At 37.0% G+C, this 22627-nt stretch overlaps 1 protein-coding gene and 1 pseudogene across 3 annotated transcripts in view; one reads left to right on the top strand and one right to left on the bottom strand.

Annotated features, from left to right (window-relative positions):
• The window catches only part of SUPT3H (SPT3 homolog, SAGA and STAGA complex component), a 538181-nt gene that overhangs the window by 390886 nt on the left and 124668 nt on the right, over nucleotides 1-22627 (bottom strand). The gene's annotated exons all lie outside the window — the stretch shown is intronic.
• LOC144232074 (tetraspanin-6-like) lies at nucleotides 17995-18470 on the top strand (annotated as a pseudogene).

Raw genomic sequence — 22627 nt, 5'->3', positions numbered from 1 at the left:
CAAAATAATTTTGAGAGCTAGAGCAAAGAATACATGTTGAGGAGTAGCAGAGACAAAGCCAAAGGCATTACGGGGGAAGTAAAACATGAACATACTCTGCAAGCTGTCATAAAAAGTACCTGATACAGACATAACATATTATTATATCTCAACTAAATCATGACTCATGCCATATGATCCATGCAGTATTTATCTTTGTATCTCTGATCCTATCCTATACTCAAATAAGCACAAATTTTTGTATTAAAAAATATTTTGGGGGTGGCACCTGCATGGCTCAGTCTGTTGAGCATCTGACTTTGGCTCAGGTCATGATCCCACAGTTCATGAGTCTGAGCCCCACATGTCGCTCTCTGCTGTCAGCCCAGAGCCTCTTCAGATCCTCCATGGCCCCCTCTCTCTCTCTGTCCCTCCCCCCTCAAAAATAAATTTAAAAAATTTAAAAAAATGTCTTAAAATAAAACCTATCAGTAATACTTTAACTGTAAAGTAACCAGAGGGAAACCTACTTTTTTAGCATACTTCGCTTATTTATTCTTTCCATTCTTGCTTTTGAGACTGGATCTAAACACTCTATCTGTTCCCTTCTAAACTTGAAAATCAGAAGACCTAGGTGTGGATTCAGGATTTCTTACTTAATAGCAGAGACACACTGGACAAAATACTAAATATCTTTTGAACTTCAATTTCTTTATTCTATAAAATGTATTTATTACCATCTAATGTGAGTCTCATGGATTATGATAAGGTTCAACTGAAGAATCAAATCAAACACGTGCATTAACACTTAGTTCATCAACTGTAATAGATTTTGCAAATATAAAATGTAATCATACGGGGCATCTGGGTGGCTCAGCCAGTTACACATCCGACTTCAGCTCAGGTCATAATCTCACGGCTAGTGGTTCCGGGCCCCACATCAGGCTCTGTGCTGACAGCTCAGAGCCTGGAGCCTGCTTCAGATTCTGTGTCTCCCTCTCTCTCTGCCCCTCCCCTGTGCTCTCTCCCTCTCTCCCTCTGTCTCTCAAAACTAAATAAACATTAAAAAAATAATAAAATAAAATGTAACTATCCATAAAACAAAATGTGATACCTGATGAGTTCCTACTCTTCCACACTCCAGATCAAACAAGAAAACCAACTTATTCCTCTCTGCCAACTAATCCCATTCTCCTAGTGAAATGAGTAACGTTATCAATGTGGCAAAATAGGTGAACAGCTGTGCTGCACTGGGAGCATAAAGTTCAGGCTTTCACAACATCAAGGCAGACTCCAGTTACTCTAATATACTCACTCATGTTCACAAAAAAATAAAAAATTTAAAAATAATAATAATAATGATAATAATCCTAACAGGTATTTCTACTTTGCACAAATGAGTAAAGCACAGTCAACCCCTGCACTGGCAACTGTGTCAAGAGCAGTAAAGAGGTGCTGCTGGACGTTTGACATCTCAGAGAAATAAAGCCACCATCATCATGAAAAACAGGGGCAAAAAAACAAACAAACAAACAAAGGAAAGGGGAACAATGTCAAAGAAAGCTGCAAAAGCTCTACACAGCTTTCAAACCCAAGAATAAGATAACTGAGAAAATTCTCTTCCCACAAATATGCATCTTCCTGCAGATTTCCTGTCAGCTCATGGCACTGTAACTAACCCCATTTTCAAAGACAGAAGTCCTGAGACCTTCGAGCATGTTCCCAACTTTCCTTCAATCAAAGGTCAGCATTTGACTGTCTGGGGCAGAAACTGTCTTTATTCTAACAGCTGAGTTTTTCCAAACAGATCTTTACTCTGCCTTTACAGAGCCATTATCTCCTTTGGCTCTCTTTCCACTGTATGTCTTTATTCTCTCATAAAATCTCAGCCTACACAAGGTTCACTCCTACTCTTCCTTCGGGCCTCTGTGCGAGTGTCTCCTGATCAGTCCAGCCTTCCAGGTTACGGCCAGCCTACCACAGCTAGCAAACCCTTCCATGAAACATTTTTATCTATGATTTCTATTTTATTTCTCTTCATAATACTTATTAAAACCCAACACTTTATATAATTACTTACAAGTCTTCATTGGTCTGCCTCTCCTAGGAAACAAGCTCAAAGAGGGCAGAGAGGAAGGTTTCCTTCACTAGGATACTCCCAGCACCAAAAACACACAGCACTGTTGAATTAATAACTAAATCTTTCACTCACTCCTCTCTTTAACCTCCAAATCCTCGGGGTTCTATTTTACACTTGCATGTATAACCTGTATCCTTCCTCCCTTTTTCATCAATCTTTTCTCTTTTCCATCCACACTGCCATTCTGGAAGATCAAAACGAGATCACCTCTCATTTCAACTATTCCAGGAGCCTTCTAAAAATGCACTGCCCTGCAGTTATCCTTAGACTGGTTCAACCTCCATCTGCCCGAATGGTTTTCTTCCAAAAACATGGAACTCAATCAGTCATGTGCTTAAGACTCCGGTTGGCTTACCTAAGCCTTAGGTCTTCAATGGGATACCCAAAATCCTAAACTGCATGAACTCTACCTTACTTACCCATCTAGATCTTCTTATACTCTCTACATCCCACTCAAGGATGCCCACGATAAAATCAACATTTCTTGGACACAGACACTTTCAAAAGTTTTTCCTGGTCTCCCTTTATTACCACATGATAGCTCTCTTCCACTGAGTCTGTATGTAGACCACAAAAAAGCTGTGTCTTATACAATATCCTTTCAGATCTTTCTACTTGGAATATAAAGCTATAATGCAGACACCTTGTTCCCATTCATTCGATAAGTATTCAATGGTTGCCCAAACTGTGTTTGTGGAAGACAGTTTTGACCCTGGAAATACAAAAAACAAAGTAAACAAAATCTCTGCATTATTGAAGCTTATATTATATAAGAGTAGACAAGAAATGAATAAACGAGTCTACCTATGATATAACAGATGGTATTAAGTGCTATGGAGAGAAATTACGAAGTGACAGGCATATATGAAAGAAAACATTGGTTGGGAACTTGTGATTTTACAAGACGGTGAGGGAGAGCTTTGCTAAGAAGATAACCTTTCAGGGGGCGCCTGAGTGTCTCAGTCAGTTGAGCATTCGATTCCTAATTTCAGCTTAGGTCCTGATCCCACAGTCTGTGGGCTCGAGCCCTACATCAGACTCTGTGCTGACAGTGCAGAGCCTGCTCGGGATTCTTCCTCTCCCTCTCTCTGCCCCTCCCCTGCTCATGCTCTCTCTCCCTAAAAGAAAATTTTAAAAATAATAATAATAAAGAAGGTAATGTTTCAGTGGCGGTTGTGAACCATGAGAACTTAAAGGAAAAACACTCCTCTGGAAAAAGCAGAGCAAGTGATGGATCTGGCAGAGGAAGCATGGCATTTTAGAGGAACTGCAAAGAAACTGTCTTTAAACCAGCTGCATGAGGAGAGAGAAAGCGGAAAAGGTAACAGGAGAAGTATCATGGAAGGCCTGACGCTCACTTTTATCTTCTACTGTGAGTGAGACATGAAGATACTGAGGGCTTTAAGCAAAAACTCCATCACCTCACTTGTGATTTAAAACATCCAAACACTCAGAACATTTAAGGCATGGTTGCTACCTGCATACAAGAATACAGGAACACCAAAGATGAAACCTGGGAGAAGAGTGAGAAGATCTATTTAAAAATAAATAAATAAATAAATAAATAAATAAATAAGCAAGAGAGAATATCAGAAATTCACATTAGCATGAGAGTGAGGAGGTCAAGAATCCTCTTATAAATTACACAAAATTGGCAAAAACAACCGTATCAGCAATGTGGAAATCAAAGGAAAGGATACAAAGAACTGATAAGCATGTATTTGTGAAAAATATAGAACTTCAGTGGAAAGCATCGGCATTCTGTGGTATTTTACCCAAGTGTACTTCCATCCACCAAACCCCTGTCAACACAGTAGTTCAAATAAGGCAAGAGAGGCTATGAAAACTACCAGCTTTTCTGCTGTTTCTGAAGTGGGCTCACCTAGTTGGGAATGCTGTCAGACAAAGGACCATCCCAGTGGCACCAGAAGAGGGTGACAAGAAGCTCAGCATACCTCAGGTTATGACTGTGTTTAAAACAAGCAACAGGCAGAGGGGCTAGCCAGGAGGTTAACACAAAGTTAAAGGTGAGACAGGCAAACAGGGTCTGACAGGCTCTTCACATATGCTAAGTTGGCCTAAGGCTGGGTACATAACACACATAGGGGAGACTGAGGTACACCCAAGACACCTGCACACCCATGACCTACAGTGCGTACATAAATGCACAGAAGAGACACTAGATAAAGAAGTAAAAAGGGGAAGATTTAAAAAGAGCCAGAACAGGGAATACACACCAGCCCACAAACAGATTCATCAGCAATGAGTAAAAAGCCCAATCACCTCAAAAAGTTCAAGCAGGACTTCTAACAAAGCAATGACTTAGCAATAAACAATGTAGATAAAGGGATGATCCCTAGCTATTACATAAAAACAAGAAAAACAGATGAGAAGAGATATACACATTCTCACATTTTGAAGGACACAGACTTCACAACACAAAATAACAAAAACCATTTGATAGAAAATTCTCTCTCAGAGTGCCAGATATTAGATTTAGCAGCAAATCACTTCAAAGCAACAATTATAAACATGTTCAAAAACCTAAAGGAAACCACATTTAAAGAATTATACAAAGGCATGATACCAATAATTCAATGAAAACAGAATCTCAACAAAGAGGTAGAAATTACACAAAAGGGGAAAATGAAAATACTTGACTAATGAAAAATTCACTAGAGGCAATCAAAAGCAGACTGGAGATAGTAAAATACAGAATTACTGCAGCAGAAGATAGTGGAAATGAGGAATACTCAATCTGAAGAAAAGAAAAAAAGAAAACAGCACAGCCCAAGAGATCAAATGCACAAAAGTACGTGCAGGTGATAGGAGTCTCAGATAGAGTGAAGATGAAAAAGGGAAGAATAGATATTTGAAGGAAGGGCTGAAACTTCTTGGGACAATAAACAAAAAAACCCAAGGATATCAATGAACGCAAAGTAAGATAAATAGAAAGAGACGCACATGCAGGCACATTAAAGTCAAACTGCTGGAAGCCAAAATAAATGAATGAATGAATTAATAAAGCGAAAGCGAGATAAATCTTAAAATTCCTAAAAGAAAAGTGACTTTTCAGATTATATGGGAACATCGATAAGATTAAAAGCTGACTTATTAAAACAATACAAGCCAGAAGGCAGTGGGAGAATATATTCAAAATGTTAAAATAAATAATAAAAATAAAAACCACTGACCAAGAATTCTATATCCAACAAAACTATGGACTCCAAATGAAATTAAAGTATGAAAAATTCCCTAACAGATCAATCTTGAAAGAAACACTAACGGAAGTAGTTCTGTCTAAACAGAGCAGATTCCAGACAATAACTCAAATATACAAGGGAAAAAAGTGCAAGATATGGTAAAAATAGGGATAAATTCAAAATTTTACAAAAAAAATGTTTATCCCAAATATTTCTCTTAACTTACATAAAAGACATAAGAATGAATATGTAGTAATTATAACAATAAATTGTTGGCTTTATAACAAAATAGATGTAACATATCTAACAATAATAGAACAAAGGATGGTGGAGGAAAAGAGTCAAGGAAAGTTTCCATTATTCAGAATTAAATAAATATTTTGAAGGATACTGTGATGGGTTCAAATGCATACTGAAATTCCTAGAACAATGACTAAGAAAACAACTATTAAAAATAGAGTAACAAAGAAATCAATGGAAGATTCAAAATAAGAGTAAAAATATATATATTTTTTTACATTTATTTATTGAGAGACAGAGCACAAATGGGGTAGGGGTAGAGAGAGAAGGAGACAGAATCCAAAGCAGGCTCCAGGCTCTGAGCAAGCTGTCAGCACAGAGTCCTGCGCAGGGATAGAACTCACAAACTGTGGTATCATGACCTGAGCCAAAGTCGGATGCTTAACCGACTGAGCCACCCAGGTGCCCCAAGAATAAAAATATTTAACACAAAAGACGGCAATAAAGGGAGAAGAAAAGAATAAAAAAGACATGAGACCAACAGAAAAAAAAATGTATCAAACCACTATTATAAATAATCATATTAAATATAAATGCAATAAACAACCCATCCAAAAAGCAGGAAGCATCAAACTAGAAAAATAAATAAGATCCAAGAATATTCTGCTTACAAGAGACAAAACTCAGACAGAGAGACAAATACAATGAAAATAAAAGGATGGAATTACATACAATATAAAAACAGAAGTAATAACAAAATCAGAAGGAACAAGGGAACTGAAGTGCCTGTATTAAGTCAAACAAATTAGACTTAGGAAAAAGAAATGTTATTAGAAACAAAGAGCAACACTTTATGTTGATAAAAGGATACACAACAGAAGCATTAATGTATTTACAAAATAGATGAGGCAAAAAAAGGATCAAAAGGAGAAAACCATAATTCAACAGCAGCAGATTTTAAGTCAATTAACTCTCAATAATGGACATAACTATAGAGTCATAAAGCAAGTTGACAAATATGTAGAATGAAAAACAAAAATTAACCAACTTGACAAACATACATTTATAAAAATAATGTTATTTCACAAGCCCAGATCACAGGGAAGGAAACAATATTTCAGAACTTCTGCAGCCAAAGTGACACCAAGAAAAAGACAAAGATACCATTATAGAAATGAGAATTAAAAACCCATATCCATATTTAAAGTGCCTGGGTGGCTCAGTCTGTAAAGCATCTAACTCTTGATTTTGGCTCAGGCCATGATCTCAGCATTATGAGATGGACCCCCAGGTTGGGCTCCATACTGGATGTGGAGCTTCCTTAAGATTCTCTCTCTTCCTCTGCCATGTCCCCTGCATGTATTCTCTCTCTCTCTCAAAAAAAAAAAAAAAAAAAGCATTAAAATATTTAAAACAACAAAAGCCCATATCTCTATTGAACATAAATTCCTTTTTAAAAAGTTGGCAAACGGGCACCTGGGTGGCTCAGTCGGTTGGGCAGCCAACTTCAGCTCAGGTCATGATCTCACGGTTCATGGATTCAGGCCCCGCATCGGGCTCTGTGCTGACAGCCAGCTCAGAGCCTGGAGCCTGTCTTCGGATTCTGTGTCTCCCTCTCTCTCTGACCTTCCCCTTCTCATGCTATCTCTGTCTCTCTTTCTCTCTCAGAAATAAATAAAAAATTTAAAAAAATTTTTTTAAAAAGTTGGCAAACTAGGGCACCTCTGTGGCTCAGTCAGTTCGGCATCCAACTTTGACTCAGGTCTTAATCTCATGGTTTGTGGGTTCAAGCCCCGTGTCGGTCTCTGTGCTGACAGCTCAGTGCCTGGAGCCTGCTTCAGATTCTGTGTCTCCTTCTCTCTGACTCTCCCCCTCTCATGCTCTGTCTCTCTCTCAAAAATAAACATTAAAAAAAATTTTTTTAAAAGTTAGCAAACTGGAGTGACATCAGTGAAAAAGGCAGACAGTATCTTCAAAATTCTGACCTTCCATAAAAGCAATGACAGAAACACCAGTAAATAACTGTCACAGTCAATTTTTTCAGAATCCTGGAAATTAAGTAAATGGTTGCAGCAATGGAGGAACATCTACAGAAGAAAAATAGTTGTACCTCATGTAGAACTGGGATCTTTCTAGTGCTTTACCTTTTCCTGGTACCATCTCCCCCACTCAAACTTAGAGGCAGCATTGGACAATAACAGCAGGCATTGCCAGTAATGAGAGGAGCACAATAAAGCTTAAATTCACTCCAACCTCAATCCCAGGACTAGTAACTATTTGACCTGTCTGGTAGTATTCTGACAGACTGCATTTGAAGGGCTTATGTTTATGCCACATGACTCAAAACCCTTTTTGTACAAGAGTTTCTCCCAGCAGAAGAGCAGGTATTTATAGAAAACGTATCTTACAAGCAAGTGTTTTAATATCACCATTGAGGTGGACAATAGTTGGGGCAAACCATAAACTAACCCAAAAGACTGAAAGGAAACTTGAGGAATGAGATTGTCCATAGGGGATTTGAAAAACTCCATACTCCTGGTCATCTAAGAACCCACACATGTGAGGGGCTGTGCACATGCTCAAAAAGAACTTACAGCCTAAAGCTATAAACCCTGGCTGTACCCTAGGGTCTGTAGGAGTGGGAAGTAAAGGTTAAGGCTGAGTTGTAACCAGCCTTGCTGAGTGCCGAAGACATACCACAACAAACACAGAGAAGCCTGGCAAAAAGTCTTTAGAGATTTTTTTTGGATCCAGGAATTTAAGGAAATCTCTGTCCAATCATTAGTTGACCACTAAGCTTATAACTGAGAATTCTGTGACAGCACATGACAAACACAGACTTTTGTTTAGCTCCTGAAAGTCATGAAACAAACAAATAAGACACAGTACCAATAAACTCTAGGAAGGGAAAAGCAGCTTATTTCAATACTTGCCACACTGTAATATTAAAATATACAGTTTTCAACAACAAAAACAAAAGTGAGGAATTCAAAGAAACAAGACCCAGGCAAAGGAAAAAGGCAAACAATAAAAACTGTCCCTGAGGAAGCCCAGATAATTGACTTATATGACAGACTTTACACCAGATATTGTAAATATGTTCAAGGCCTTTAAAAAAAAAAGTTTAAAGGATAAAAGTACAGAACTATGAGAACTGTATCTCAACAAATAGAAAATATTAATAAACAAAGTTTTATAAAACAAACAAATATAAAGTCTGGAGTTGATAAGTATAAAAACTAAAGTGAAAAATTCACCAGAAGGGTTCAAAAGGATATCTGAATAGGAAGAAGAAAAAATCAGCAGACCTGAATAAAGGTCAATTGAGATTACCCAGGATAAATAACAGAAGAAAATGAAGAAAACAGAGCCACTGAGTCATACAAAGCACCGTCAAGCTTACCAATACAAACATAAAAGGAATGCCTAAAGGAAAAGAGAAAAGGAGACAGAAAAAATATCTGAAGAAATAATGGCTGGTCACAAATCTGATGAAAAAAATTATACATCCAAGGTCAACAAATTCCTAGAAAGATAAACCTAAAGATATTCACACCTACACAGATAGTAATCAGACTGTACCAAGACTAAGAGAGAATCTTGAGAACAGCAACATGGAATCAAATCACCATGTATAAAGATCTTCAAAGAGATTTCTCCTCAGAAACCATGGAAAGAAAAGGTTGGTGGGATAACATTAAAACTGCTGAAAAAAATATATGTAATTAAGAATTCCATATCTGACAAACTATCCTTTAAAATGAAGGAGAGGGGCTCCTAGTTGGCTTAGTTGGTTGGGCGTCCGACTTTCGCTTAGGTCATGATCTCGCAGTTCGTGGGTTTGAGCCCCGCATCGGGCTCTGTGCTGACTGCCAGCTCAGAGCCTGGAGCCTGTTTCAGTCTGTGACTCCCTCTCTCTCTGACCCTCCCCTGCCCGCGCTGTCTCTCTCTCTCTCTCTCCTAGAAATAAATAAAACATTTAAAAATAAATAAATAAATAAATAAATAAAATGAAGGAGAAATAAAGATATTCCCAGGAAAACAAAACCTTCATTTTTGCTAACAGACTTACCCTCCTAGAAATGCTTAAGGGAATCCCTCATGCTGAAATGAGAAAACACAAGACAGTAAATGGAATCCAAATGAAGAAATAAAGACAAGACAACCAGTATAAATCTACATTAATCAAGACAGCGTGGTACTGTGAAATAATGAAGACATCAATGGCTCAATACAAGAATGCAGAAATAGACCCACATAAGTATAGCCAACTGATCTTTGATTAAAAAAAAAAAAGCAAAGGCAATATGATGGAACACATGGTACTTGAACGAATGAACATCCACATGGGAAAAAAATGAATCTAAACACAGACCTTACATCCTTCAGACAAATGAACTCGAAATGGATAACAGACTTAAATGTAAAGTACAGAAATGTAAAACTTATCAAATATACAGTAAAACCCAGATGACCTTGGGTATGGTTTTTGTTGCTCCCAAAAACCTTTTTATTTTTAAATAATTTCAGACTTACAGAAAAGTTGCAAGCATAACACAAAGAGCTAGAAGCCCTTTACTCAAATGTTTATTTTAAATTTACATCCAAGTTAGTCAGCATATAGTGCAATAATGCTTTCAGGAGTAGGTTCCAGTGATTCATAATACCCAGCGCTCATCCCAACAATGTCCTCCTTAATGCCCCTTACCCATTTAGCCCATCCCCCCACCCACAACCCCTCCAGCACCCCTCTATTTGTTCTTGTATTTAAAAGTCTCTTATGTTTTGTCCCCCTCCCTGTTTTTATATTATCTTTGCTTCCCTTCCCTTACGTTCATCTGTTTGGTATCTTAAATTACACCTATGAGTGAAGTTATATGATATTTGTCTTTCTCTAATCTCGCTCAGTATAATACCCTCTAGTTCTATCCACATTGTTGCAAATGGCAGGATTTCATTCTTTTTGAATGCCAAGTAATACCCCGTTGTGTATATATGCCACATCTTGTTTATCCATTCATCTGCCAATGGACTTTTGGGCTCTTTCCAGACGTTGGCTATTGTCGATAGCACTGCTATAAACATTGGGGTGCATGTGCCCCTTGGAAACAGTACACCTGTATCCCTTGGATAAATACCTAGTAGTGCAATTGCTGGGTCATAAGGCAGTTCTATTTTTAACTTTTTGAGGAACCTCCATACTGTTTTTCAGAGTGACTGAACCCGTTTGCATTCCCACCATCCACTGCTTAGCATTTAAACACATGGTTTGTAAATCTGCCTAACAGCATAAAGAAAAAAACACCTTATTCAATGTAAAAGTATAAAAGAAAATCCTTAGAATACCTATAAATGAAGGACTAAGCTAAACTGCAGGTGATTTAAAATACAATCTCCCAAACATAATCACAACATAGTTTTACCCAAGTCAATTAACATACATGAATTTTTTTCTCATTCTAAGCAATTATACAAATATATAGTTCACCTACTTCCCAAAAAAGACCCAGACAAAAACAAAACCAAAACTATCCAACAAAACTAAAAAGCTTATTAAATAACTAAGAAGACAGTTATGAGAGTTTCAGAAAGAAATTTATTTCAAATAACCTAGGCTGGGTTGATTAATTGAACACAGATCTGTTTTGAACTTCATCTCCGCCAAAACCGAAAGAAAAAAATATTGGTTATAAAGCTCCCACAGTTTTCATTAGATGAGGCACAACAATTTGTCAGGAAATGTAACTTTTTTCCAATCTTCAAAAGGACAGGGTCCTGCTGGGCTTTTTGAGAGAGCAAAGTGAGCACTGTAACTGAAAGAAGGAACTGTTCTGTAAAACCACTCATCTGCGGACCCAAAGTCTGGGTATATCATACTATCATCAAAATAGCTGGTAAAAAGGTAAAGAAAACAGAGTGGCAATCACAGTATGTGTCTGTTTCAGGGAACACAAACTGGGAAACATGTTAATAGCTATACTGAAAACAAAAGAATGTTGAACAACTAACTTTGAGAAACCAAGGGTTACACAAAATCAAGTAGTTTCTTTACTGTGGGACTACTCCAAGCCTTTAATATTGTCCATCAGCTGTTAAGCACCAAAAGTTTCATTTTTCTCAAACTTACTTAACGTTAGCACCTTTTTGTCCAAAAGCATTTGAAGTCTTACTCAGATCAAATTTCAGAAAATGCTAATGTATAGGAACAACTAGTTCCCCAAACTGTACCATTTTAATTACAGTATTGAAGTTATTAGTATTATGGCCTCATTTTAATTATGACAGCTACAGTCTGAGAGTCTACTAAATACTGAGGATTACGCATATACATCATCTTTACTGAAGGAGAACGATTTGTCAATCCCTCAAAGCACTGTCTCCTCTCACTTGTATGCTTAGCAAAGACAATTCTGTCTTACAATGAATCCCAACTTTTAAGCTCAGCAAATTTCTTCAGTTTATTCCTCTCATCCCATTATAAATTGAATTACTGCATTACACATTTGTCTCCCATCAAAGATGTTTAGAAGGCAAGAGTTACTGATCATTTTTAACAATGAGGGACACTTTACATGCCACACAATTCACACATTTTCCCATCCAATTATTTTTAGTGTAATGTTCTGCAATCATCACAAACTCACATTAGGACATTTTCATTACTCCCAAAATAAACCCTGTACTCATTTGTGGCTATTCCAACTCAACCCAACTTGCCCTTTGTCCACAGCCCTAGGCAACACCAAAGTGTTTTGTCTCTATGGATTTGCCTATACTAGATATTTGGCATAACTGGAATCATACAATATGTGCTCTTTTGTGATTAGCTTCTTTCACTTACGTTAATGTTTTCAAGGATCATCCATGTTCTATCATACACTGATAACTGTTTTTATTAACAAATACTATTCCATTGTATGAACAATCCACATTTATCAATTCATCAGTGTATCGACATTTGAGCTGTCTCGCTTTTTTAAAAAAAAATTTAATCTTTATTTATTTTCAAGAGAGGCAGAGAGAGTGTGACTGTGAGAGAGGAAGAGAGAGAGGGAGACACAGAATCCAAAGCAGGCTCCAGGCTCTGAGCTGTCAGCACAGAGCCCGACGCGGGGCTCGAACTCAAGAGCCGTGAGATCATGACCTGAGCTGAAGTGGGACACTCAACCGACTAAGCCACCCGGGCGCCCTTCTCCCTTTTTACTATTATAAAAATTGCTGTACACAAATTATGGGGTGGACAAATATTTTCATATCTCTTCATTCCCCTTCACTAGGAGTAAAACTGATGGGTCATATGGTAAAACTGTTTAACCTTTTGAGGAAGTGCCAAAATGTTTTCCAAAGCAGCTGCACCATTTTCACATCCCCATCAACAACGTAAAAGGATTCTAATTACTACAAGTCATCAATTTTGCTATCTTTTTGATCACAGACATCCGTGGGTGTGTGGCAGTGTATCATTGTGGTTTGGATTTCCATTTTCCTGATAGTTAATGGCACTCAGCATCTTTTCATGTGTATATTGGCTATCTTTAAATCTTTGGAGAACCACCAATTCAGATCCTAAGCCCATTTTTAAATTGGGTTTTTTTTGTTTTTTTTTTTTTTTCCAAATTGGGTTGTCTTTTATTATATATTCTAGATACAAGTATTTTATCAGATATATGATTTGCAGAAATTTTCTCCCCTTCTGTAGGTTGTATTTCCACTTTTTGATGCTGTCCATCAGAGCACAAAATGTTTTACTTTTGATGAAATGGTCACTTTTGCTTTTGGTATATTTACAAATGCTTCACCTGCTTCAAATCAAGAACATTTATTCCTATATTGATTTCTAAGAATTTTATAGTTAGAGCTACTACAGTTTACATCTATAGCCCATTTTGCGTTAACTTTTGTGTATGGTATAGAAAGAAGTCTAAATTCTTCCTTTTCCATACTGTCTCAGTATTGTTTGCTAAAATATTCTTTCTGTATTAAATTGTTTCAGAGCTCTTGTCATAAATGTGAGTACTCTAAAGTTTTTGTTTTTCTTTTTGTTTTTTGTATTTCTTTTGAGAGAGTGATAGAGAGCAACCAGGGGAGGGGCAGAGAGAGAGGGAGACAAAATCCCAAGCAGGCTCAGTGCTGTCAGCACACAGCTCAGTGCAGAGCTCAAACTCACAAACCATGAGATCATGACCTGAGCCGAAATCAAGAGTCAGACTCTAACTGAGCCACCCAAGTGCCTCACATTTATAGAAGAGTTTTTAAATTAGCCTGTCATTCCTATAAAAGAGCAGATGAAAATACTACTGCACTGAAACCATAGATCAAGTTGGAGAGTATACTGCCACCCTAACAAATCTTCCAATCTTTGAGCACAGGGTACCTTTCCATTTATTTGGGTCTTCTTTCCATCTTCCAATGTTTTGTGGTTTTTAGTGTGTAAGTCCTTTAAGTCTTTAAATTTATTCCTGGATTATTTTATTCTTTCTGATGTTACTGTAAACGGTATTATTTCCTTAATGTCATCTTCAGATTGTTCATTCTAGTGTGCAAAAATACTATTTATTTTTATCTATTACTCTTGTATCCTGCAACCCTGCTGAACTCATTCATTAGATCTAATAGTTGCTCTGTGGACTCCTTAGAATATTCTTTCTATAAGTCATACTTTCTGCAAATAAGAGCTTTACTTCTTTCTCATCTGGATGCCCTGTATTTCTGAATGCCTGTTTGTGTGCTTGGTTTATTTGTTTGTTCGCCTCATTGTCCTGGCTAGAACCTGTAGTACAATGATCAATAGAAATAGTGAGGGAAGACCTCCTAGTCTTTTTCCTGATCTTGAAGAGAAACCTTTCAGTCTTTCACATTCAAGTTTGACGTGGGCTGTGTTAGCTATAGATGCTCTTTATTAGGCTGCAGAAGCTCCCTTCTATTCCTACTTTATTATAAATTTCTCTTTTGAAAAGATTATTTGCAATACATTTTTTGATCTTCTGAGATGACCATGTAGTTTCTGCCCTTTATTCTATTGATAAGGTGCATTACATTCATTACACTGATTTTTAGATGTTGAACCAACCTCACATTTCTGGAATAAATCCATCTTGGTCTTGGTGTGTAATTGTTTTTGTATGTTGGGATTCAGTGTGCTAGTATTGTTGAGTATTTTTGTGCTTTTATTCATAAGAGATAATGGTCTGTAGTCTTCTTGCAGTTTTCACTTTTGTTATCAGTACAATACTAGCTTCACAAAATGAAGTGGAATATAGGGTAGTGAAGAGATTCTGAGATGAAAGCAATCTTCTATTTCCTGATCTGCATGCAGGTTTCATGGGTGTGTTCAGTTTATGAAAATTCACTAAGCTATACACTTATAACTTGTGTTCTTTTCTACGTGCACTTTACCTCATCCATTTTTTAGAAAAAGGAAAAAAATCACTATGAACTATTTCTAAATTTGCTGTTATCAAGAATCCTTTCAGAAATTACCTATGACATTCTATAAAACAGCTGCTAATAGTTATCAAAAGCAACATGGTCATAAAAGACCAGAAAGAATGAGAATTATCACAGATTGGAAGAAACTTAAGGTGATGAAGACAGAACCCCCAAATGCAATGTGGGCTACTACACTGATAACTGAAAAAGAAACAGGCCATTAGGGAAAACCTGGTAACATTTAAATCAAGTCTGTAATTTACTTAAATAGTTTTATGAAAACTATCATTTCCTGGCTTGATAATTATACTATGGATAGGTAAGTTGTTACATTAGGATAAGATGGGTGAAGAGCACATGTGAACTCATTATACTATTTCTACCACTTTTCTGACAAGCTTACATTATTTCAAAATAAAAAGTTACAAAAACTTATTTTGTAACTACATACATTCATGTTAGTTTTATTCAATGAAAAGAAAAACAAACTGAAAAATCTCCCTCCTCCTATCGTCTATCAAGTTTTCTAACCAAGAAGCAACCAATATCCTCTGTATTTTGTACACCCTTCCGAGATTTTTTTCTTTGTTATTTAAGTATAGTTGACATACAACGTTGTATTAGTTTCAGGTGTACAACACAGTGATCTGACAGTTCCATATCCAGTACTCACTACAATAAGTGTATCTATCACCATACTACATCACAATACTGTTGACTATATTCCTTTTACTCTACTTTTCATCTCCATGACATATTTATCTTATAACTGAAAGTGTGCACTTCTTAAACCCCTTTACCTATTTTGCCCATCCCCCCACCACCCTCCCACTCTGGAAACCATCAGTCTGTTCTCTTTTTTCCTTTTTGTTTAGATCCCACATATAAGTGAAATCATACGCTATTTGTCTTTCTCAGACTTATTCCACTTAGCACAATACCCTCTAGGTCCATCCAAGTTGTCACAAATGGCAACACCTCATTCTTTTTTAGACCAAGTAATATTCTATTGCATATACATATCAAATCTTTAACCATTCATCTACCAATGGACAATTAAGACTGCTTCCATATCTTGGCTATTGTAAATAATGATGCAATAAAAACAGAGATACATGTATCTTTTCAAACTAATGCTTTGTTTTCTTTGGATAAACATCAAGAAGTGGAATTACTAGACTCTAATGTTATTTCTACCTATAATTTTCTTTTTTTTTTTTTAATGTTTTATTTATTTCTAGGAGAGAGACAGCGTGAGCAGGGGAGGGTCAGAGAGAGAGGGAGTCACAGACTGAAACAGGCTCCAGGCTCTGAGCTGGCAGTCAGCACAGAGCCCGACGCGGGGCTCGAACCCACGAACCGCGAGATCATGACCTAAGCGAAAGTTGGACGCTCAACCGACTAAGCCACCCAGGCGCCCCTCTACCTATAATTTTCTAGGAATCTTCATACTGTTTTCCACAGTGGTTACATCAATCTACATGCCCACCAACAGTGCACAAGAGTTCCCTCTTCTCCACCTTCTCATCAACACTTGTTATTTCTTGTCTTTTTGATACTAGCCATTCTGACTGCTGTGAAGTGATATCCCACTGTGGTTTTGATTTACATTTCCCTGATGGCTGATGCTGAACATCTTTTCATGTGTCTGGTGGCCATCTGTCTTCTTTGGAAAAATGTCTATTCAGGTCCTTTGCCCATGGATTTTTGGTGTTGAGTTGTAGTTGTTCTTCATATATTAGGAATATCAATCTCATCATATAAATCATTTGCAAATAGCCTCTCCCATTTACTTTGATTGTTTTCATCTTATTGATTGTTTCCTTTGCTGTGCAAAAGCTTTTTACTTTGGTGTAATCCCAGTAGTTTATTTTCAACACTTTTGTATGTATATGCAAGCAAATACATACATGAATAGATATGTATATTCTTTTCCCAGGGAGTAGCTTTTTTATTTACCAATTCCAATTACAAAATTTGTGCAAAGACTGAGCTGATTCTCCTACAAGGACATCAGCTGCATCCCTGTTCACTATACCAAAAATTCAAACAAACTTACATGTATAAAACCACTTAAGGGGCTCCTGGGTGGCTCAGTTGGTTAAGCGTCCGACTTTGGCTCAGGTTATGATCTTGTGGTTCATGAGTTGGGAGCCCTGCATCGGGCTCTGTGCTGACAGCTCAGATCCTGGATCCTGCCTCAGATTCTGTGTCTCCCTTTCTCTCCCCAACTCTCTCTCTCTCAAAAATGAATAAACACTGGGGCGCCTGGGTGGCTCAGTCGGTTGGGCGTCCAACTTTGGCTCAGGTCATGATCTCACAGTTCGTGGGTTCAAGCCCCACGTCAGGCTCTGTGCTGACAGCCAGCTCAGAGCCTGGAGCCTGCTTTAGATTCTGTGTCTCCCTCTCTCTCTGACCCTCCCCTGTTCGTGCTGTCTGTCTGTCTGTCTGTCTCTCTCTCTCTCTCTCAGAAATAAACATTTAAAATAAATGAATAAACATTAAAAAAAATTTTTTTTAACCTGCCAAAAAGCTGAATACTTCCAGTTTGAGTAAACATACATTAAAATAACTATGCAGACACATAAACACGGTGATACACAAGACTGTTTATTGGAGATATGCAAAGATCATTTAACATTCAAAGATCACTATTAAAAACGTTGCAGTTTTTTTAAAAATTGTAACTCAGTGACTCTGTGTCTCTCTCATTCCGTTCTGCTTGCCTGGTGCGGCAGGACAGGGTCCTGAGCTAGTCATGGCACCCCCCTATCAGAGACTGCAGACCAGCAAGCCATTACTTGTTTCAAGAGCATCCTCTTGATCTACACTTTCATCTTTTGGATCACTGGTGTTATTTTTCTTGCTGCTGGCATTTGGGGCAAGGTGAGCCTGGAGAATTATTTTTCCCTTTTAAATGAGAAGGCCACCAATGTCCTCTTCATGCTCACTGTCATTATTCTTTTGAGCACTTTTGGTTGTTGTGCTACCTGCTGAGCACAGATGCTAAAACTGTATGCAATGTTTCTCTCATTTTTTTTTTTTTTTTTGGTTGAACTGGTCACTGCCATCGTAGGATTTTTAGACATGAGAGCAAGAACAGTTTTAAGAATAATTATGAGAAAACCATACAGCAGTTTAACTCTATGGCAGTTCTACAGAAGCGATGCAGTAGACAAATTCAAAAGAAACTGCATTGTTGTGGTGTCACCGACTATAGAAGACTGGAAGGATACTAATTATTTCTCAGACAAAGGATTTCCCAAGAGTTGCTGCAAACTTGAAAATGTTCTCCACAGAGAGATGCCAATAAAGTAAACAATGAAGGTAGTTTTATAAAGGTGACGACCATTATAGGGTCATAAATGGGTGTGGTCGCGGGAATTTTCTTCAGAGTTGCTTGCTTCCAGCTGATGGGAATCTTTCTAGCCTACTGCCTATCTCAAGCCATAACAAATAACCAGTATGAGGTACTGTAATCAGCAAATCACAGGCTTACTCGTCTCCAACTTTAAGGACAATTTGCATTCCCCACTGTGAACTATGAGATTGCCTGAATGGAAGGAAGCTTAACACTTCTTACCAACAGACTGAAAAAGTCCTATAAATAATCTGATTCAATCAAGACATTTGTTCAATATAGGTCCACCTTCTGGTCCATTCATGTTAGATCACTGAAACCCCTGTATCACTGTGAAACACTGGAAGAGCTGGTAAATTATAAATCAAGCAAAAAATAAAAGTTATAACCTAGAAATGTATTTACTACAACTGAAAATAAATTCACAAAGTTAAAAAAAACTATGAAATATATATATATAAATAAAATCAAATGATATGCAAAGAGAAGAAAGCTGTGCACTGAATAATTGTTCATTTGTTTTGTTTTTTGACATTTTGGGTATGTGAAGTAGACTGCAATGAGGGTCCCAGTTCTTCACCCTTCCCCATATATGGACTCTGGAGTCACTTTTCCATGTGACTCTAAAGAGACTGCATCCATTTCCCATCCCTTGAACCTGGGCTGGCCTGGTGATTTACTATGAACAAATATTTATGACTAAAATGGATGTGACAGCATACCCACAACATCAGCCTCCAAAAGGCACTGCATTTTTTGCTCTTTATTACACTTCTGCCATCATGATGAGAATATACCTAGGGCTAGGTGTTGAATGATGAAATAAAATTAAACCGAGTCACTGACAGCCAAGCACATCTTAGGTCAACAGAACGGTTTCAGTGCCCGTCCTAGGCACATGAACAACGATTTATAGTTGTACACCATAGAAATTTCAGGGGTGTGTGTGATACAGCATTATTGTGGCTACAGATAACTATTTACTACTTTAACAACAGTCCTTTGTTGTTACTTTGGTTGTCAGAAAACTTAATTTTAATTACAATACCTCTAAACATAGAACACACTTCCCATAGGTTTTTATGATTTTATCTTTATATTAAACTCTGAAACCCAAGGTGACATGATTTAAAAATTGCTTATGCTTGTTTTGTGATTCTTACATTAAATCCTTAAATGCGATACTGAATCTAATTTGGGGTTCTCCATTTTACCCCAGTATTCTCAAATTAGTTATTTTAAAGATAAATTCGAATACCTTACAGAAATAGTTTTCACTATGAGAAGTGACTTCCTTAATTATATATAACTGTTTGTATATTACTGTATAACAACACTATACTAATTATTTTTCCTTTACAAAGAAAAGGACACTTAGAGCAGCAGATCATCATGGAGTATTCTAAAGTTAGCCCTTCTCATACACATGGAATCCTGAGGCTAAAATAATCGTAACGGTTTATATGGGCTACAACCCAGAGGAAAATATAATTCAGGCACCAGTAAAAATACATAAAAATGATTGAGATAATTACTCCTTATCTCTACTGTCCATAAATTTTCCATCACAAGTGGATCTGGAGGGCTAGATGCCAGAAGAAAATAGAGTGATAAACGGTGAAGCCACAAGAATTCAAGCAGGTAGAGATTAGATGACTCCGATTAGATCATCTACCCACAGGGACTCAGGAGACAGAACCCTGGGCTGAATCCATCTACATGTGCTGAGGTTTACACACTAAATACTGCACACTCCTTGGCTCTCCTACTATGAAATATAAATTAATAATATTTCAAATCTACAGAGATCTTTTTCTAACTATAATACAAAACACAAATCACATATTGGCCATGTTAAATATAAACTGTTGCCTTTCAAAAGTTCCATCATTATCTTATTCCATGAAAATATTACCAACTATGAAAATAAGGGAGTGGGAATGTGTAATTTGAAAATATCTGGCCAAAGAAAAAGCCCACTATGACTAAAACAAGATGGCAAATGACTTCATCTTCTTTTGGAAAATGACCTCATTATGACAACCAGCTAACCAAGAAGCTTCCAAAGCCACTAACAGTAGCTTACAGAGTCACAGCTGTTACTTTTTCTAACAACTGAAAGTTGATTTCATTTTAAATGTCATTTCAAAAGAACTGAATGATTTCTTCAAAGTACTACAATTTATGAGCAAGAATTACATTGAGTAGAGCACAATGATAAGTCTGTGACTTGTTCAATAAAGATGATTATAAAGAATGACAGAACAAACAGTTAAAAAACACTTCATTGTGGCATTCTTGAACAACAAGCAGACAGATTTTGGAGAACTGTAAATCATTCATAAATAAGACAATAAATACAAAAAGTGCTTGCTTTGACCTTTAAGCGATATAAAAATCATTTGATAGAGAAGGTATGATATAAATTCTTGATAACTAGCTTCTTTCAAAAGAAAAACAGATGAATATCTGAATAATTTTTCTAAAAAAATATGAATAATTCATGAAATTTAAAATGTTCAGATCCCAAGTACAATGGAAAAATGTCACTATTAAAATTCTTGTGGAGTTCTGTTTCTCCAATCTATTACCATTTTCATTATTAAAACACCCTACATGATGAAGCACCTAGTATGTCTCTGATGTCCGTCTTCTACTACACTGCTTATCCCACCTCAACTCAGTTCATTCTTACAGACAGATGTTAAACAAAGGTTCACAGGGGGAGTCATTGTGACTTAAACATAGACTATGGGAACTGACACACAAACTCACCCTCAAAGCAGTGGAGGATTTCCAGATAGTATAAACATGGTAGACAAAACTCCCAGATGATCTAAATCCATCCACATCCTAGCCTTGCCGCCCACCAATCTTTCACATCTACCAGTCAAGTGCCAATCAATAGAAACTCGCAGTCCCCTCAGGAAGGCTGTGATCTCTCATGCCTCTACAATGTTGCAGAACATGTTCCATCTCTTTAGAATTCCCAAATTCACCTGTCCCAGGGCCCCCACAACTACCGCCACCTATGCCACAACCTTCTTTCCTATCCCAACAACCATGGCACTCTTGGGTCCTGAGATGTAATGTAGCAAAATGTTTAAGAGCATATATTTGGGGACCAAATTGCCTAAATGTCAATCTTTACTCCAAACTGAATACAAATTCTGTACTGCCTTCATAAAGCCTTTACCTCTCTGTGCCACAGCTTCTTTATCTGTAAACTGTGATAAGAATCGTAGTTATTATATAAGGTTGTCAAGATATAAATGAGCTAATGTATGTAAAGTATGAAAACAGTATCACTCATACAAGACATACTTTGAGTGTTAACTTTACCTATTACCTTAAGATTCAGCTGAAGTATCATATCTAGCCCTACTGTTATCCCTCAAATTAAGTTAGGGCACTTCCTCTGACATCCTTATGCTTTGTTCATCCACTTAACCACCTAATATCCTCCCATGTTCTTTATCCATTCTATATCCCCAGCACTAAACACAATTACTACCACATACTGTATATTGAGAGTACTGAGTACAATGAATCAATGAAAAAATAAAGTAATAGAGGATACCATGATTCCAAGGCACATGATTTTAACTATATTATAAATGAGCAGGAGTATCAAGCATGCTTAGAGGATTTAAATACTGGACAGAAGCACCTGTCTGAGAAAGTAGGTAATGACTGACCTACCCAGTCACACATCCTGGTACAAAGAAAAGTGCACCAGAAGAAGGGAATGACTATTTTTGCTTTTTAATCCAAAGGTGCCATCTTCTTACCATATGTATAGTAAAAGGAATTTAACCCAGAGAGCGAGTCTTTTTCTAATTAATCTCTGCAGAAAGAGCACCTTTCCTAATTCACAGAAAGGATGAATCAACAATATGTGTTATATACATACAACAGAATTTGGTCTTAAATAGGAAGGGAAAATTCTGAAACACACTGCAACATGGAGGAATCTTAGAAATACTATATGCTAAATGAAACAAGCCAGTCACAAAAGGCTGAATAGTGTATAATTATACTCATACCTGAAAAAAACTCAGAGAGAGAGAAAACAGAATGGTGGGCACCAGGGACTAGGGAGAGGGAGAAATTAGGAGTTATCATTTAATGGCTGTTAAGTTTCAATTTGGGAAGATCAAAAAGTTTGGAAGATGGATGGTAGAGATGGTTAGATAACAATGAGAATGTACTTAATACCATCAAACTGTTTCTTCAAAAATGGTTACAATGGCAAATTTTCCACTTATCAACAAA

The sequence above is a fragment of the Crocuta crocuta genome, unplaced genomic scaffold (genome assembly GCF_008692635.1).
Source record: "Crocuta crocuta isolate KB4526 unplaced genomic scaffold, BGI_CrCroc_1.0 scaffold44, whole genome shotgun sequence".
NCBI classification, from domain to species: Eukaryota; Metazoa; Chordata; class Mammalia; order Carnivora; family Hyaenidae; genus Crocuta; species Crocuta crocuta.
The sequence above is the reverse complement of the archived record's forward strand: the minus strand, read 5'-3'. Positions and strand labels throughout refer to the sequence as shown.